The sequence below is a fragment of the Oryx dammah genome, unplaced genomic scaffold, assembly GCF_014754425.2.
Source record: "Oryx dammah isolate SB20612 unplaced genomic scaffold, SCBI_Odam_1.1 HiC_scaffold_2, whole genome shotgun sequence".
In the NCBI taxonomy this organism is placed as follows: domain Eukaryota; kingdom Metazoa; phylum Chordata; class Mammalia; order Artiodactyla; family Bovidae; genus Oryx; species Oryx dammah.
In genome coordinates, this window is record NW_024070186.1 from 114870768 (window position 1) to 114892035 (window position 21268).

Sequence of the window (21268 nt, forward strand, 5' to 3'; positions counted from 1 at the left end):
AAAGATGGAGGCATCAATATTAAAGACTGTGGAGACTATGGATATCATGACAGGCTGAAGAGTAAAATTCTATCATAGCTCACTGAGCACTGAGGTGCCTTAGCTATTACTTGGTGTGTCAGGAGATAATACTTGGATCACCTCTACCTGTTCCTGCTCCCATCCCCAGCTGCTGCGTGTTTTGTTTTTAAAGGCTTATGCCTTCCATCTACTTTAGACACCTAAACTTGGGCTTGTGGAACCACAGTGGAGAACCAGAAGCGCCTATGACTGTTTCCTGAATACCACACCTAAAGGTCCATTCAAAACCTGTTGTCAATGATTGACTAAAGCCTGAGTATGGAAGCTCAGCTTCTTCGTTGCCATAGGATGAAGTCTGAGATGTGACTTAGACTCAAGACCTCTCCTTGCTCACTCTGAATTTGAGTCACATCTTCCTCAGAGTCCTGTTTCTCCGTTGTCTTACCAGTATTCCTAGGAGGTTTCTTAATTAATCACTTGTACACAAATTCCCATCTCAGAGTTTGTCTTTGAGCAACTGGATCTAAGACAACTACTAAAGCTATTTAGGATCTACCCATTCTTCCATCCATCCATCCATCTATCCATTTATTCATCCATATTTATCTATATTTGCTACCTTGCTCTCTCTTTCTTGCCTCCATCTATGTACTCATCCCATTCTAACAAAATAAATAACACCTAAAATGAATGCATGTTTCCATTCCATATTCTATATGTTAATATAATCATACAAAAATATAAATATATGGGGGAATATCTGTGTTCCCCAAATAGGCTCATTTTTACCCGTTCTGCTTTGTATCTTGTTCTTCTTACTGAACAATATTTAGATTCCTAATGAAGAATGATATTAGCAATTTTAACTAAGAGTTCTATTGTAAGTTACTCTACTTAAAAGCTTTATAAAAATAATTCTTGGGAGGAGAAACTTATAGTAAGAATCTGCCATCATGGTTGAGAAAAATTTTGATGCTGTCAATCATTTTACATTCTCTCTGAGAGTTTTGATATTCTAACATCTTGACTGGTTGCCAATATTTTATATATTTTTATATGAGGACATCATAATTTTTATTTAGTTTGTACATAATTCCTATGCTCTGATTCTGTATTGTATTATGTATAGGCCAAATGTTTCTCTAATGCTTCCATAAATGATATTTAGTACTGAATTCGTATACTCTCTATCCTTAGATCTGTTTATAATTAATCTTTACAACACACTAGAAAGGTTGATATCTTTATTTTCCTTTTGTAAATGTGAAGTCTGATTAGGGAGATTAATAGACTTTTTCCTGACCACAAGCATTAGAGTCAGAGTCAGAACATGAATTAGGAATCCTTGGCTTCCAACTCCACATTAAATTTATTAGCAATGGATCATTGCCATTTTCTTTTATTTATTTATTTATTTTTTATTTTACTTTACAATTCTGTATTGGTTTTGCCATATAAATTTTTCATAATATTATTTATTCTATTATTAAAATATGGATATTATGTCAGTAGCCATCTCTCAGGATATTATTATTTTCTAAAGTTCACCCATGGTGGATTCATGTCAATGTATGCCAAAACCAATACAGAATTGTAAAGTAAAAATAAATAAATAAATAAATAAATAAATAAATTTCTGAAAAAAAAAAATAAAGTTCCAATTGGATGAATATGGTTCTTTTCTTATAGAATCAGCACAATTTTTCTTGAACTGGAAATATTATAAGTTATTTTCATCTTCAGATATATGAAGCAAAAATGACTATAGAATAAAAGTCATCTTCTGTATATGAAATATTACCTTTATAATACAAGATAAATATTTTTATTATGAAAATTTCCTTAAAAATGTATACATTGCTTTTTAAATAAACTGAATTATATGAGTATATGAAGATATATTTAAATTAATGGACAGAAAAATATGTATATTCCTGTGATAGGATGCCATAGGTTGTAACATTTGGACAGATAGACCAACAGGATTTCTGAGCACAAGTTGGCCAGGCCAATGTATAGAATCTATAATCTAATTAAACTGAGTAAATTCCTCCTTTCTTAGGCTATGGATTTTTCCATGTCAGTTGATAATAATGATAGCTTTCATTGACCACATAATTCTGAAATTACTAAATATAATCATGCTACTGAGTTACTTCTCCCCTTTTCAAACTTACATTTGCTCAGAAGTAATAGAATAGAAAAATATAGACTTCTATTTCTCTTCTTTTTATACTGCCATGGGGTTCTAAAGGCAAAAATACTGAAGTGGTTTGCCATTCCCTTCTTCAGTGGACCACATTTTGTTAGAACTCTTAACCATTTCTCTTTTTGCCCTGCGTTTCTTAATAGGGAACATAAATTTATTTGTGATGTTCCTTTGATTCCAGTAAGTTATAGAAACACAACAAGTTCTTTCTTAAGATACCACTGGGAATTATATAAATTTTTACATAATATTTTTAAATGTAATGCTCACTTTATCAATATTCTAGGTTAGTATCAGCCAATGGGACATATTATCAGAATTGACTCTATGTTCTGCCCTAACATCTATAGCAATGATATCATAATGGTGAGGGATAGGGAGAAAGCATAAACAAAGAAGACATGTGACTGTCATAAAACTAAGGAAGTATATAATTTGGGAAAATATAGTAATTGAGAATTTTAATGACAGAAATGGAAATTGAAGTTAAGAGTTGATTTATTAACCAGATTTATCTTGCTACCTTATAAAACACCTGACCTGAATGGAAAGAAAATTTTAAATTCATCAGCTATTTTCATTTATACTTTTAATCATACTTTACAAATTTTAGCAGATTATAACTTTAAATTCATTGACAAGGATATGGCCCACTGAACTTGTTTTAGATTATGGTAATTCCATTTTACTATTTTTTCTGAAGTGAGTTTTAGAAATAACATTATATTCATTTAAAACTGTAAGCTGATGAATACAATCTCTCACTATATTGTAAAACTCCTTAGAGTAAGTGAAGATAGAAATGTACATCCTGTGTCTTCTACCTTAATCTGATATAAAACAAGACACATTAATTAAGAAATTATAAGCACTATAGTATACTGGAGAATATTTAAAGACATAGTAGGTAAGAAGTTAGGCCAAAAAGAACAGGTTTTAAAGCAAAATAATATTCTATAACAATATACTTAATATACATATGCATATATATGTATATGCACATTTTGAGGAAGCTCCAAATAAGACCTACTTTCTCATAGTACTTGATCTCGTAGTCCAGTATGGCTCCATTGGAAAAAGCAGGTGCTTGCCATGATAGGGCAATGCTATTTTGGGATGCCCAGTCCTTTCTTACCATACCTATCAGGGAAGGTGCTGAAAAGAAAGAAAATAACTAAGAATTAATTGGCAGGAATCATTCTCCACAATGCTTTCTTTAACATTTTGTCTCCCAAGGAAAATACAATTCTTGTTGAAGAGGACACCAATTATTGATGTCAGATTAATATGATAATCAGGATCTACTTTACTCAGTCCAAATAAAATACTAAAATTTATTTAGACACTGATGGCTCAGTGGCAAAGAATTTTGCCTGCAGTACAGGAGGTACAGGAGATGCAGGTTTGATCCCAGGGTTGGAAAGATTCCCTTTGATCCCTGGGTTGGAAAAATCCCCTTCAATCCCTGGGTTGGAAAGATCCCCTGGAGAAGGGCATGACAACTCACTCCAGCATTCTTGCCTAGAGAATGCTATGGACAGAACAGCCTTGTGGGCTACAGTCCAGAGGGTCACAAAGAGTCATATATAACTGAAGCAACTTAGCTCACACGCATGCAGAAACAAATTAGGGAACAAAGGAAAAACTCAGATAGTCCAAGAATACGGACCATAACACATTATCTCTGATTCTGTTAGAGGACAATATTTTTCCTCAAACTGGCTTTGGTTTTGAGCTATAATATGAAGTATAATAGACTTGACTTCTATATTTTCTCAAAACTAAGACTACTATAGAAAAACCTCTGCAATTACATGATCATTTATAAGCTTTCTTTCTTTCAAGAGTTAGTACTTTATCAAATTTTAGTACTTTATAGAAGTTACATCACAAACTTAACTACAGCATATTTTGGCTTATTAATGAGAGGATCATTTCTTTTGCAAGGTTTCTATGACTTTTGACTAAAGCTGAAATATTTAATTTATGAAGTATATTTTGAATCATGTCTGTCTTCTTTTTCTATATAACATTATCTTAACAATTCAATCTTAACCTAAAGTAATCTTGTATACACTGTAGACTTTTTATCCAAGAAAATACTTCTCATCTTTAAATATTTGAATTACTTACAAAAGGAATTTTTACATAGAGAACTAAAACTCAGTCTTAAAAATACAGACTAAATATACTGAGATACCATTTCTCATCTTAAATTGGCAAAAAAATCCAAAAACTTGACACCAGGCTCTGTTGGCTAGACTGTGAGGAAAAGACTTTAATACACTGTTGGTATAAATGCAAAATGGCATAATCCTTATAAAGGGAAATTTAACAATTTAAGGCAAATTATATGTTCATTTACACTTCGGCTTTTGGGAATCTACTGAAAGATACACTGCACAAATACGAAGTGACATATTTACAAGACTACTCATTGAAATTTATTTGTAAAGCCTGGAAACAATTTAAATGCCCATCAGTAAGGGACTTGTTTAAAAAACTATGCTACATTCACCAGAGAATTATGAAACTGTAAAAAGGAATTGTGACCATCTATAAATATTAGAATGAATTTATTTCAGAATTTACTTTTAAATGAAAAAAGTGAGGTGGAGAAAAATGTATGAAAAAAAATGTCTAAGGATAAATTTAAGAATAAATTTAGTAACAATGGTTACTCTTAGAGGATGGGAGGCTAGGATGGTCACTACAGGGTTAGAAGAAAATCATCTCTGAATATAAATAATAAAAAACAAATGAACACTGAAAGAGCAATCTCAAAAGATTAAAAGAAAGAAATCTGTGTATTGAGTTGAAAGAATAGGTTCTGAGAGGAACTACTTAAAATGACATTAAATGACAGTTACTTAACCTACATCCCAATGGGGCATATTCTAAGTATAAAAAAAAATATACTGCAAAAATTATTGAACTGTTTTTAGTAATGACATTTCAAGTAGTATTACTGGTATTGTAATGCTGAATGTGTGTGTGTGTGTGTGTGTGTGTGCGCACATGTGTGTGTGTGTGTATTAAAAGACAAATCAAATGAGTAATTACATTGCTGTTATTGAGAATGAGGACTTATTTTTCCTATGGGAAAATAGAGATACAGATGTCAGACCAATGAAGGTAAATAAAAACCTTATCCTAATAAACCTGAATTAGAAATATGATTATGAACTCATGTATCTTTCCAGTTCATTTTCAGAAATTTCCAGACCAACGAAGGTAAGTAAAAACCCTATACTAGTAAACTTGAATTAGTATGATTATTAACACATATATCTTTCCAGTTCATTTTCAAAAATCCATTCACATGTACTAAATGCAGTTGAAAATAGGAATTGAAGAAACTGATCCTCTATGATCAAGATGAAATTTTTTTTAGTTTCTAAGAGAGACTCAAGTATTAAATGTGGTAATTTACTTTCCAAAGTTGTCTTTGTAACTTAAGGATAAACTACTTTCTTAAATTTGTGAGAATGACAAGTTTGGTTCTCATAAGAAATTAAGTACTTTAGAAACTATATTTGAAACTCTTTCCAGCTGCTTAATGACAGTATTATTGCTGTACTAAGATATTTTCTTAAAATGAGTGATAATTACAGAAATTGCTAAGAAATAGAAGTTTGTGCCATAAGCTAAAATAGAAATATATAAAATGGTAAATAAAAAAAATGTTCTGAAAATTCATTAGGTATATATACTGAGTCATATTCACTACTAATAAACTACCATTAGTCAACTATGGTATTAATTCCTGCTGAAAATGCATTAATGTTCTTGGAATTATAGTATAATAATGAATTAAATGGTGCTTTATGGGAAAACTAAAACTTTAATGTGAATAATACAAATTAGAAGTTGACTAAAGTGTTGAGGTCCTTTAATGGACGGCAACCTGGTGGTCCAGAGTGGACCGATAAGAAAGTAAAAGAGAGAGAAAGAGGCTGATTTGTTTACACAGAAAGCCAGTAAAGCCCCTGGCACGGGCCTTGCTCTGTTCACAGAGGCCTCAGGCGCCCTCTCGATGGGGTGAAGGCGCAGAGAGAGAAAAACACAGGGACCAAAGCTCTGATGGAGCAAAGGTGCTTTAATCAACACGGTGTGGGCATATATACTGTCTTACAAGGTAGTTATTCTCAGCAAAGATAAAGATTAAAATTCCAGACTTATAAAACATAGGCGATCCATATTAAAGAGAGAGAGAGTTGTAAACAATCACTTTTACCATATGGTTCACAAGAAGGAAGAAGGTACTTATCACCCTATAGAAAAACTAATGAAGGAAATGCCTGGATTCCTCAGCCCCATGGAAAGGCTTGCCTCTCCTCTTAATTCCTGAGTTAATAAGGAACATAGAATTCCTGACAGATCCAAAATAGCACACAGGAAGCCGCCTGTTAAATGCTTCCTGACACTAAAGTATATAAAAGTATATCAATTCATTACTAATTTTGAAAACGTCCTTTTCATGTATACAATGCTATGGTTAATTTTCAGTTTAATGTACAATATCACAAAGCAGTATTACCAGTGTCTTATATTTTGTCTCATAATTATTTAGCATTCAAGTTCAAGTGATACAAAACTTATAAGAAATTCAGTTATGCCAACAGCATTTTAGAATGACTACTGGTTAAAATATAGGTACTATCTTTTCTATTTCCAGCTCTTCAATGGCTATTTAATTGTACAGACACATCACCTAAATTATATGAATCCTCTTCTATACTTTTGTAAAATAGAAAATTAAGAGAATCTATTCTCTACATAGATTATTCACTTAAAAACGGACTTCAAGGTAAGATCTATATAAAATCTAAAATCTCTTCACTTTTGCACATTCCTTAAATGGCAACCCACTTCTGTATTCTTGTCTGGAGAATCCCATGGATGGAGGAGCCTGGTAGGCTGCAGTCCATGGGGTTGCACAGTCGGACACAACTGAGCAACTTCACTTTCTTACTTTCTTTTCAAATGTAAACATCTATGTTTTAAACAGTTGCTATACATATATGCAGAGTACATCATGAGAAACGCTGGACTGGAAGAAGCACAAGCTGGAATCAAGATTGCTTGGAGAAATATCAATAACCTCAGATATGCAGATGACACCACCCTTATGGCAGAAAGTGAAGAGGAACCAAAAAGCCTCTTGATGAAAGTGAAAGAGGAGAGCGAAAATGTTGGCTTAAAGCTCAACATTCAGAAAACGAAGATCATGGCATCTGGTCCCATCACTCCATGGGAAATAGATGGGGAAACAGTGGAAACAGTGTCAGACTTTATTTTTTTGGGCTCCAAAATCACTGCAGATGGTGACTGGAGCCATGAAATTAAAAGACGCTTACTCCTTGGAAGAAAAGTTATGACCAATCTAGACAGCATATTGAAAAGCAGAGACATTACTTTGCTGACTAAGGTCCATCTAGTCAAGGCTATGGTTTTCCCAGTGGTCATGTATGGATGTGAGAGATGGACTGTGAAGAAAGCTGAGCGCCGAAGAATTGATGCTTTTGAACTGTGGTGTTGCAGAAGACTCTTGAGAGTCCCTTGGACTGCAAGGAGATCCAACCAGTTGGTCTGAAGGAGATCAGCCCTGGGATTTATTTGGAGGGAATAATGCTGAAGCTGAAACTCCAGTACTTTGGCCACCTCATGAGAAGAGTTGACTCATTGGAAAAGACTCTGATGCTGGGAGGGATTGAGGGCAGGAGGAGAAGAGGACGACAGAGGATGAGATGGCTGGATGGCATCACTGACTCAATGGACGTGACTCTGAGTGAACTCTGGGAGTTGGTGATGGACAGGGAGGCCTGGCGTGCTTCGATTCATGGGGTCGCAAAGAGTCAGACACGATTGAGCGACTGAACTGAACTGAACTGAAATATACATAATTCTAGATAATTCTATTTTAAACAAATATTCTAAATCCTACTCTATATTTTAAAAGAGTTTCCATAATTTTTACTTTAATGGCTAATATTCAATTGTGTTGCTATTTTATCAAGTCATTCCTCTAATGTTGGATTTTGAAGTTTAAAATATTGTTTTGTCAGAATTCTGACATTTTATGTAGAAACATTTTATGCATAAATTTTGATTTTGTTAAAATTATTTTAGAGAGAAAATTGTTCTATATAATTTGGATTTTGTGTCATACTGTTATTACAATAGTGCTTTTGAAAAAAGCTATATCAATATTACTAATCACACATTTTAAACACTTAATGAGTTTGAGAGCAGAGGATGTAGAAAACAATTTACAAGTGAATACACCTCAAACGCTGCATTTTATGTTTTCAGAGAAGAACATTACACAGAATTTCATTTTAAAATACGGTTTCAATACATGAAACCTAAAGCATTGCTTTGAATATATCTAATGAATTTGTCTTAATAATTCAAGTTTACATAGTATCTGAATTGGCATATTGTGAAACCTCTGCAGTATCAACTAATACAAAGCAGAAAATACATTTATTCCTCCACATGAGAAAAACTGATTTTAGGACACAAAAGGACAACTATTGATCTTTACTTCTGATTCTAAAAGGTTAGAGAAGGAAAGAAATAGTCAGGAAAATAATGTCTTCTGGAGTCTGTCAGATCAGAGGCTAACTGAAAGATGTGAAGACTCAACCAGTGCTTCTTGAGTAACAATTACCTATTCAGTGTAACCTTCAGCAGAATCATGTTTCTGATATACATCCTTTCTTAAGTCTTCAAAAATCTTAGCTTTGATCTTCAATATAAATGACTGGTGAATAGATTACCACATTCTTGAAAATGGTTTTTATACAAACCCTTTTGATTACTACATTTTTTGAATCTCAAGTAGTTTCCCAAAATCTATGTAACAAAAAATGAAAATAAAAGTACGAAGGGAGTTAGTTCTAACAAAAGAGATCTTACTCACACTTAGAAAAGTTTTGCTTTCTTATGCTTATATGGAGATACCTAAAGAAACATCACTTCATGGGAAATAGGTGGGGAAACAGTGGAAACAGTGTCAGACTTTATCTTTTTGGGCTCCAAAATCACTGCAGATGGTGACTACTGTTCAATTTTACTGTTAAAATTTACTACTGTTCAATTTTACACTGTTTTTCAGTCACTCAGTCATGTCCAACTCTTTGTGACCCCATGGACTGCAGCACATCAGGCTTCCAGATCCTTCTTTATCTCCCTGAGTTTTCACAAACTCATGTTTATTAAGTCTGTGATGCCATCCAACCACCTCATCTTCTTTTACTCCCTTCTCCTCCTGCCCTCAATCAAATTATATTGTGGATTATCACAAATATGTCTTATTTTTAGCATGTAATCAAGATTTACACCATGGGTCATGAGGTGTTTTTCTAAAGATCAAATGTTGCTAATTCTCAGTCATCTATTGAGCATGCTGGGTAAATGAAGGTTTATTTATTGGGATATGCTCACCTGCATGAGTGTGTGTGTGTGAGTTTAGATGAAAAAGAGAGATTGGGGCAGGGAACACTCCTATGAACATGTGTTTGTGACAGTGAAAATCTTAATGGTGAATGTTAAATAATAGAATCCCAATATAGGAACAGATCTTATAAGCAATTTAATACCTTTATCATCAATGCAGAAAATACTTCAATGTATTTCTGATAGCTGGGTATCCACTTCTTACTTTAGCAGTGTAGTATTTCACAAAGAGTATATAAAGAGCATGCTGCTGCTGCTGCTAAGTTGCTTCAGTCATGTCCGACTCTGTGCGACCCCATAGACGGCAGCCCACCAGGCTCTGTCGTCCCTGGGATTCTCCAGGCAAGAACACTGCAGTGGGTTGCCATTTCCTTCTCCAATGCAGGAAAGTGAAAAGTGAAAGTGAAGTCTCTCAGTCGTGTCCGACTCTTAGTGACCCCATGGATTGCAGCCTACCAGGCTCCTCTGTCCATGGGATTTTCCAGGCAAGAGTGCTGGAGTGGGGGCACTGCACTTTTTATGTAGTACTTTGTGAAGTACTATGCTCTTTATACTTCACAAAGTACTACATAAAAAATGCAGTGCCTCACAGAGTACTATATAGAGTAAGTACTTCACAAAGCTATCCATTGTCTTTTAAAAGTCTTTAATTGATAAAACATATGGAGTCATTGTTTGCTTCCTATAACTTTCACCTCGGTCCTGACGCTAATGCTGACTTTTAGTACAAATAGAACTAACTCTTTCCCTTTGCTTATCTATCAAACTTTTTTTAAAAAATTCCTTCTTTCTTATCTATATTTATGTTTCTGTGCAAGTACCATAAGCACTATTTACAGTAGCTAGAACACGGAAGCAACCCAGATGTCCATCAACAGATAAATGGATAAAGAAGTTGTGGTACATATACACAATGGAATATTACTTAGCCATAAAAAGGAACATCTTTTTATGTGTTCTAATGAGGTGGATGAACCTAGAACCTATTATACAGAGTGAAGTAAGTCAGAAAGAGAAAGATATTGTATTCTAACGCATATAAACAGAATCTAGAAAAATGTTACCGAAGACTCTATTCACAGGGCAGCAATGGAGAAATAGACATAGAGAATAGACTTATGAGAGGGGGAGAGGGGAGAAGAGGGTGAGACACATGGAAAGAGTAACATGGAAACTTACGTTACCACATGTAAAATAGATAGCCAATGGGAATTTGCCGTATGCCTCAGGAAACTCAAATAGGGCCTCTGATCAATCTAGAGGGGTGGGATGGGGCAGGAGATGGGAGAGACTTTCAAAAGGGAGGGGTTATATGTGTACCTATGGCTGATTCATGTTGAGGTTTGACAGAAAATAAGAAAATTCTGTAAAGCAATTGTCTTTCAATAAAAAATCGATTAATTTAAAAAGTCATCTATTTAATACCTAACTCATCTGATATATTACTTTTATTTATTTATTTATTTATTTTTATTTATTTATTTTTTATTTTACTTTACAATTCTGTATTGGTTTTGCCATGAAATATTACTTTTAAAAACTATTTGATCTGATCCTTTGAAAAATATTTTGGATACTCTGATCCTATAGATTTTTCTTATTTAATATACAATGTCAGTGTTTTCTTTTTTCTATGTTACTTACTAGAAAAGGATGGGATCTTCCTCTTTCTGATTGTTACCACTTTAAGTTACAGGTGATATAGGACAAATATTTTTTCTAGTTTTTCCTCAGAATTAATTTGTCTATTTTTAAAAAAAGTATCTAGCCATGAATTTCAAGAGTTTTTCCCAAGGGAAAAATTAACATTGTTCAACACAAAGCTTGCACAGTCTTTCTATTTCTTCCTGCCATGCCAATATGAAGCTTGTAGGTGGCTTAACAATATGTTAGTGAAAAATATGTGGATATATTGGCCCAAAAAACTTTCACTACCTGCAGAGGCCATAGTGAAACATCATTATTAATAATGAGTCAAAATGACAAAGCACTATCAGCTCTTAAATATACAGAATAAAATCAGAAGCATCAACTTTAAATTTATTTTCAGCATAAACTGGCCTTTTTAATTTCTATTTTATTAGCCTTGTGACTGACTGATTTAATGTGCTCACTGTTAAGTATATTGTGAGCCTGCTGTTTTCAGTAATTAACACCATATACCTCTACCAACTACTATATCATTTCAGAAGCATTTGGGAAACTGTTTATATGACAGATGCTCTAAAATGCAGTTTCTTTGTGATATAAAGGTAAAAAATATCCTCAAATTAGACCAGTCTGAGATTCTGTTGACCTTATCATTACTTGTCAAATATCAGTAAAAATACATATGTTGTATCATTATTTTTAAGGAAGTTAACATATACTATCCACCCAAATCTCAGAAAGTTCACCTTGCCCTAGAGAAAAATCAATAATTTGTCATATCTCATCTTGGTGATTTAGTCACTAAGAAGTGTCTGACTCTTGCGACCCCATGGACTGTATCCCTCCAGGAATCTCTGTCTATGGGATTCTCTAGGCAAGAATACTGGAGTGGGTTGCCATTTCCTTCTCCAGAGGATCTTCCTGACCCAGGGATCAAACTTGGGTCTCCTGCATTGCAGACAGATTCTTTACTGACTTAGTTATAAGGGAAGCCTTTCTCATCTTAACTTCACATAATCTCCCAATTTATAACATTTTGCTATATTAAAATTAAGAATTGGTTTTTAGTAATAATTCTGAGCAAAAGTAGTATCATTTAAACTGTAAACAATTAAACTTGTAAAATAAATAGATTTAAAAGATAATATCCTAGTTATATTTGAATATGATTTGTAACTTCTGGGCCTCAGTCAATTCATCAAAAATTCTGCATCATGTTCCAGGATAGGAAAAAGTCAGCCAACTTAAATATTATCATAAAAGATAAAATTTCTATTAAAATGACCAGGAAAGTCATCTATAGTAAATGACTAAAATCATTTTAACATATATTGTGGAAAGCAGCTAAATGAAAAAGCTTACAAAAATATAAATTTTAGAATAATATAATGAATAGAGTTTTATTTTCACATTTTATTGCTACACTTAAAAAAGTTCAGACTCTTAAAAGAAATCCATACAATAGATTTCTATCAAGCTGTTTAAAAATGATGTAGACATACAGGCATGGGGAAATAAATGTAATATTTAAAGCCACAAAAGCACTATGTAAAACAATATACATGGTGTGATTCAAAATATTTCTAAAATAGTAAATGCCCACAAGCTATGTAACTAAACTGTGTAACTATTGTATGTTGCTGTTGCTGTTTAGTTGCTAAGTCAGGTCTGACTCTTCCTGACCGCATGGACTGTCATCTGCCAGGCTCCTCTGTCCATAGGATTTCCCAGACAAGAATACTGGACTAGATTACCATTTCCTCCTCCAGGGGATCTCTCCAATCCAGGAGACTATTGTATAACTATTGATAAGTTATGTATCCATCAAAACTATTTTGGAAGATTTGGAATTGATCATGAATGAGATGACGGCCAGTTCCTCTCCAAATCTTAATTCAGCAATATTCTTAAAAAAAAAATTAAAAACGTCATTCAGTGGTATAAATACCCACAGGGATGACCCTCCTCCGGAGGATGATGAGAACAAAGAAAAGCAAAGGGATGTTATCCCTGTCTGGGACACATAATACCTGAACGTTTCCCAAGGAACATTTTTTAAACTTACTCTGATTGCAGACTATTTAAACATCAAAGATTTGCTTGACATTATACATGTAAGACTGTGGCCAGCATGATCAAGAGGAAAACTCATGAGGAGATTCTCAAGACTTTAATATCAAAAATGACTACTAAAGAAGCAGCAGCCCAGGAAGGCAAAGAGAACCAGTGGTGAGACAAGTGAAATGTTATGCCTGACACTGTAATACTGAAAGGGTTTTTCCAAATACTACTTGTGCTACTCTGTTTATAATTGTTAATATTAGACAAACAGGCAAATGTAGCAGTGAATCAACTGTACTTGGAGGATACTGTCCTCTTCGCACCCATTGTTTTAGTACTGATTCCAAACCTCTAGCTGAGTTTCTTCCAGTGTGATCAAAACTTTCTCTTTTCCTTGATCTGGATAAAACTGAACTGTGGGTTCTCTAAAAACACATACATATGCACACACACACATTATATATCAACTATAACAGCGTTAAGTTACTAATAGTTGTTTACCATGCTCACTTAGAAAACTAGAAGTTAACAAGAGCGAAACAGAAATAAACCTTATAATTGTCCAGTAGTTTTGGATTTTTAAATTACATTGACAAATTATTATATTAACCATAATTTTTATTTATTTATTTATTTTTTTAAATTTATTTTTTATTTTACTTTACAATTTTGTATTGGTTTTGCCATACATTGACAAATTTTTAAAAAAACTGATTTAAGAAGAATATGATCTCAAAGAGCCTAAATAATCTGTCTTAGCTTATGTGATACTCTGAAAACTTTTTCAAAAATATAATTCAAAATTTTAATAAATTCAAAAAGTTGAAGCTAAATTTGAATATATTTATAAGGTATGATTATGAAGTAACACATATAGCTTATGGAAGAGTCATTAAATTTTAGTTTTGCTATATATTTCTGTCATCCTTGAGTTTATGTGATGACACAAAATTGCAGACAAAGCTAGCTAAAAGCCACTGGCTTCAAAAGTATTTTGAACGAAGTTCTGTGAAAATTAGTCTCAAAAGTATTATGGATTTGCTTATTAGAAGTTTCAAGAAGGGAAAAGAAAAGATCCTTTTCTATGCTGTTGGACCCCTAAGGTGCATAAACAAACCAGAAAATTTCAGTCACATTTTGGCTGTGAAAAAAACCCATGGATAAACTTGGGAATTTTAGAAGAGAGATTCACATATAAGGACTTCTATTCATAAGATAAAATAGCAGCAATTACCTTTTTTTCCCTTAAGACAGAACCCAGACTTGTCTAAGACTTCTTTGATCACTGCAAATGAAATTGATTTTGATGTCTGAATTCCTAAAACATTTATTGTCTATTCCACATGACACTAGCAATTGTCTGCCTCTCTCGTAAGCTCCTGCAAGCCCTCTCTATAGAATAAATAATAATATATTGTAGTTCACTTTTCAACTTCCCATGCTTTTCACATACATTAAATCACCTTTAAAATACACTGAACCTTTGTAAGTACAGCTATTCTCAAGTTGAGAAATGCGGATCAGACTGGAAACATCTGGTACATAAGAGATAGGATGTAGACTCCAGACTAAAGACTGTACCTTAGGGACTACGTCACTGTGCCACATTTCAAAATCTAAAGCTCCCACAGGAGCTGGTACAGTGCCACACAAAGACATTAGAAACTTTGCATGTAAATATGTCCTTTATTCAGAACTTGTTTAAATCTCATTTCAAGGCTTATCGGACAGTTGCCCTGGCCTCTGAGGTTTTGTTTTATATATCCATTATGGTACCATGCAAATACCATCTAATTAATTTACATATGTCATGTGTATAACCATCATTCTATAAGAGTAGAATTAATGTAAGAAAATAATAATAACATATAAGAATAATAATGTGCTCAATCATTCAGTCATTTCCAACTCTTTGCGACCCCATGGACTATAGCCTGCCAGTCTCCTCTGATCATGGGATTCTCCAGGCAAGAATCCTGGAGTGGGCTGCCATTTCCTCTAGGCTGCCATGCCATCTCCTCCAGGGGATCTTCCCAACTTAGGGATCAAATCCATGTCTCCTGTGTCTCCTGCACTTCAGGCAGATTCTTTACCCACTGAACCACCTGGGAAGCCCATTATTTCACCATTTCAACTGAAAAATGTATATGGATTGAGGAATAAAACAAAGCCCCAAATATTCTGAGTTATTTGACTACTGATTTTGAGTACTCCCAGTGTCAATTGCCTTGTCACTAATTCTAACGCCATTTTCATCATTCCAATACCTGTTCTAACTTCTGAACTCAGCTCTCAATTTTCCTCACCACCGTTTAACAACTTTTGATCAGTAAAAGTCTGCCGGATCCCATAGATTTTTATAGGTTGCAATGTTAAGCTCTGTTATTCTATATAATCTAGCTGTGCAATGTTAAAAAAGCTGTTTTTGATTTTTTATTCTCTATTATTTTGGGGGAGTGAAAATTATATTCATAATTTTGTATAAGCATATATTTGCTGTACAGAAGCAAAATTTGCAAACCTAAATGTATTTCTTTGGCTTAAGAATTAAGTTAGGTTGGTTATTAATTTTTTAATAGAAGTATAGTTGATTTAAAACCAAGCAACCTGATTAAAGAATGGGCAGAAGACCTAAAAGGACTAATATATTAGTTTCAATATTTTTATAGATTGTACTTCATTTAATGTTATTATGAAATAACGGCTATATTTCCCTCCACTATACAATATACCCTTGCTGCCTATTAATTGCATACATGGTAGTTTTAATCTCTTAATCCCATATGCTTATGTTGTCCTTCATCCCACTTCCCTTTCCCCACTGGTAACCACTAGTTTGTTCTATGTATCTGTGAGTCAGTTCCTTTTTTTTTTTTTATCATGACTAAAATGTTGTCTGCCATATCAGTAAACAAAGGGTGCTGCAGCCATCAAGTCATTATGTTAAAGCTGCCCAGAAGGTGAGCCCTGAGGGAAACTCAGCATGGAGACAAATGCGCTGCGGGCTGTCCACTGCCAAGCCCATCTAGCGGTCAGCTGCTGCAGCCATCCCAACTGTGCACTGAGAAAACTCAGGATACTGGCCCCAGATAGCTGAGGTGCATATCAAAGGAATGGTTTCAGTGAGTCCAGACTCTTGCATCTTTCCATCCATAGAAAAGTCCTAAATTCCTTTAGAAACCTGGTTTTCTTTTATTAACAGTAGTCTTTTAATGGTCTGACTACCTGATTTAGTTGCAAAAACTCCCATATATCCCGGCTTTCCCCACTCCTCTTCTGAGCAGTCTCAGCGTTATTTGAGATGCTTTTTCCTGGGCTCAAAGTCCTAAGAGTGTCTGCCAAACAAAACATAATGCTCAGCTTTTAGGCTGTGCTTTCTTTTTTTATTTGATCTATAGTTCATTCATTTGTATTATCTTTTTTTTTTTAAGATTTCACATGTAAGTTATAACAAAGAATATTTATTTTACTTTGTCTGATTATCTCACTAGAGAGCTCAGAAATAAATCCATGTGCCTGTGGTCACTTAATCTATGACAAAGGAGGCAAGAATATACAATGAAGTAAAGACAGTCTCTTCAGTAAGTGGTGCTGGGAAAGTTGGACAGCTACAAGCAAAAGAATGAGATTAGACTATTTCCTCACACTATATACAGAAATAAACTTACAATGGATTAAAGACCTAAATATAAGACCTGAAACAATAACAATCCCAGAAAAGAACGTAAGGAGAGCACTTTTTGACATAAATTGCAGCAATATTGTTTTGATCTGTCTTCTAAGGCAAAAGAAATAAAAGGAAAAATAAACAAATGGGATCTAATTTAACTTAACAGCTTTTACAAGCAAAGGAAATCATTGACAAAAGGAAAAGACAACCCACTAAATAGGAGAAAATATTTGCAAATAATACCACTGATATGGACTTAATATCCAAGATACATAAACGGCTCCTATATTTCAATATATATAAAAAACAAACTATCTGATTAAAGAATAGGTAGTAGACCTGAAGAGGGCTTCCCAGGTGGTGCTAGTAGCAAAGAATCCAAAGCAGGAGACATAGAAATGCAATCCCCCTGGGTGAGGAAGATCCCTTGGATGAGGGCAGGGCAACCCACTCGGTATTCTTGCCTGGAGGATCCCATGGACAGAGAGCCTACAGTCCATACGGTTGCCAAGAGTTGGACACAACTGAAGCTACTTAACACACACATAGAGACCTGAATAGGCTTCCCCAGTGGCTCACCATTAAAGAAACGGCCTGCAATGCAGGAGATGGAGTTTCGATCCCTGGAGGAGGAAATGGCAACCCACTCCAGTATTCTTGCCAGGGAAAATCCCATGGACAGATGGGCCTGGTGGGCTATAGTCCATGGGGTTGCAGAGTCAGACAAGATTGAATGATTGAACACAGAAAACCTGAATAGATATTTTTCCAGAGAAGACATATCCGACTCTTTGTGACCCCATGGACTATAGTCCGTCAGGCTCCTCTGTCCATGGAATTCTCCAGGCAAGAACTGGAGTGGGTAGCCATTCCCTTCTCAGAAAGAAGACGTATAGATAGGCAAAAGGCTCATGAAAAGATGCTCAACATCACTAATTATTAGAGAAATGTAAATCAAAATGACAATGAGACACCACCTCATACATGTCAGAATAGATAATATCCAAGAAAATACAAATAAATAATGGCGAGGATGTGTAGAAAAGCAAATTCCTGTACACTGGGGGAATGTAAATTGGTGTGGCCACTATGAAAAACAGTGTGGAGGTTTCTCAGAAAATTGAAGACAGAGCTGTCATGAGTGCATGTGTGTATGCTAAGTTGCTTCCACTGTGTCCAACTCTACGACCCTATGGACTGTAGTCCATCAGGCTCCTCCTTCCATGGGATTCTCCAGGCAAGAATATCGGAATGGGTTGCCATGCCCTTCTCCAGGGGATCTTCCTGACCCAGGGATCGAACCTATGTCTCTTATATTTCTTGCACTGGCAGGCAGGTTCTTTACCTCTAGCACCACCTGGGAAGCCTACCATACGATCCAGAAATTCTACTCATGGGTATATATCTGAAAAAACAAACCAAACAGGAAAACACTAAGTTGAAAATACATACATGCAGTCTTTATAACAGCATTATTTACAATAAAGAAAACAATGCAAGTTATGGAAATCACCCAATGTCCATCACCAGATGAATGGATAAAGGAGATGTGATATATATATATATATAAACAGTGAATTATTACTGAGCCAGCAACATGCATGGATCTGGAGGACTTCATGCTTAGTGGAAGAGACTGATTATTTTTAAGAAACAGAAGATTCAGGAAGCCTTTCTTTTCATGTCCCTCTTAGCTGTCTAAAGAATTTATGTAAAGGTTCTGTCCCTTGAATACAGATATCACCAGCGATACCTGAAAAGAATATGGACTAGATGTGGTGGGACAAACTTATCAGGCTTGTCAAGATCCTCTCTGTGCCCCACTGTCTCTGTATGGCACAACAAACAAATGCTTTCCTGTGAATTTCCTTTTTTCCTTTTGGAATCCCAAAGCACTACTCCAGCATACTCTTTTGTATGAATATTTGGTTGACAATGGTGTTTAAGGTGAAGGTTTCAATCATTTTTTTGGTGAGTTATTCAGATTTCCTGGGTTTTTCCTCTGTCTATGGGATTCTCCAGGCAAGAATACTGGAGTATTTCCTAGTCCATGGAATCTTCTTGTTCCAGGGATTGAATCTGGGTCTCCTGCATTGCAGGCAGATTCTTTATTGCTGAACCACCAGAGAAGCCCCTCTCTCATTAATACATTTTATCAAACTTTTGTTTGATTTTTCTTGTCAGTCTGTCTCAGGTCAATTTGATTTTTAGATCAGCCAGAAGAACCTAGAAGGGAGAAGAAAATTTCTTCCTTACCAACAGTATGCATGGGCGTGTGTACATGTAAATCTGTATGTGTGTGCACACATGTGTATGAGTGTGTGAGAGTATGTGAATGTGTGTGTATACATATGAGTGTGCATAAGTGTGAGCATGTATGTGTGCATTTGAGTGTGTGTGTGCATGCTTTTATAGAGAGTATAGAAAGGCAGAAGAAAGCACTCATGCTGCTGCCCACTCGGGGGAATGCTGGATGATCCTGTCACACAGATTCAAGAGGATGCAAGTGTATTCCTGCCAATTCACCATAAATAGGACTGTAAACCTGCCTTTGTTCTCTCATTAAAGAAATAATGCAATGCAACAACAGATTTATTGGCCTTGTTTCTGGTTCAAGCCGAGAGGAATAAATCTTGATTCTTCCTTGATGGAGATAGTCTTTGCGTAGGACAAGTATCCAGGTGCTATCACAGCTGCCTTGAAACATTCATGGCTTCCTGAGGATATGGGTGATTTTGTTCTTATCATTGATCAAATAGCAGAGTAAATCACTTACATAAAATAACACCTGGTTGAGCTCTGTGCTTTGCTCTCATTTTCTCTAGTTAGTAATTGTTGTTTACAAATCATGACTGCATGTAGAAAAAAGCTTGTGTTTTCTCCTATTGGCTGTTAGCTCATAATTTCTACTTCATGTTCTCATAGTAGCTTCAAAAGTATTTAGTGCATATGCTACAATTTTTCCCACTGATATTTGTGACTACTTTGTTAACAAGCCAAATGGCATTGCTCCAAATTTATTAAAGAATAGGATTGCAGAGATTGTTAAAGCTAAAAATGATCTAAGTAGTATAATTCATTATCAATAATGTAAATCTTAGCCACACTCTTATATTTCTTTAAAATGCAACATGATATGTTAAATGTGTTTTTTTCCCTAAATTCTATTTCTAGGGGAAACAATATGTAGATTAAAAAAAAATTTTAGTCTACATATTTGCATGGTGAGTTCATACAACCAAGTAGTATTTGTTTTCTTAATACTAACATAATCATATACATGAAAATGCATAAAATGTAATATTAATTTTAAAAACTAAAATTGGAATTTAGCAACACAAAATTTCTGAATATTCAAGTTGTATTAGGTTATTTTAAGCAAAGTGACAGGAAAACAAGGAAATATACTTGGCATGGTAATGATGGTATTTTAGTTAGTACACAATATCATGGCCATCACAATGGTTTACAGCCAGCACTCTTCAATCTGGTTAATGCCTAAGCTGTAAAATAGTTAAGTGTTTTGAGTGTTACCTTGAATATATGTACTTCTGTCCTTAATAGTTTTAGAATTATGTCATTTACTATAATTATTTTCATGGTTTTCTGACTTTGATGTAAAAGATCAATTTTGTGCTTGCTCCAGCAGCACACATACTAAAGCTGGAAGGATACAGAGAAGATTCACATGGTCCCTGTGCAAGGATAACAGGCAAACTCATGAAGCATTCCATATTTTTGGAATATTACTCATATTTTTGGAATATTCCTAAAAAGGAAAAAAATGGGTCATATGTAGTGATATAGCTGAACTTAAGACAGTCATACAGAAAAGTAAGTCAGAAGGATAAAAAGCAAATATTGCATATTAATTTGTATATATGGAATTGAGAAAATGCTACTGATGAACCTATCTGCATGGCAGGAATAAAGATGCAGACGTAGAGAACAGACTTGTGGGCACAGGAAGGAAAGAATGGGTGGGATGAATTGAGAGAGTAGCACTGACATATATATACTACCATGTGTAACACATACAACTAGTGGGAGCCTGCTGCCTAGCACAGGGGGCTCAGCTCAGTGCTCTGTGATGACCCAGAGGGGCTGAGTGGGGGAAGGAATGTGTGGCAAGCTCTAGAAGGAGGGAATAGATGTATAATCAAAGCTTATTCACAGTGTTATACAGCAGAAAC

The 21268-nt window shown here is 34.7% G+C and overlaps 1 non-coding gene across 1 annotated transcript; it reads left to right on the forward strand.

Moving 5' to 3' along the window:
* Positions 1 to 20708: 20708 nt before the first annotated feature.
* On the forward strand, positions 20709 to 20815 carry LOC120859500. Its single transcript, XR_005720097.1, has one exon. It is a non-coding gene; the product is annotated as a U6 spliceosomal RNA (small nuclear RNA).
* Positions 20816 to 21268: the final 453 nt, after the last annotated feature.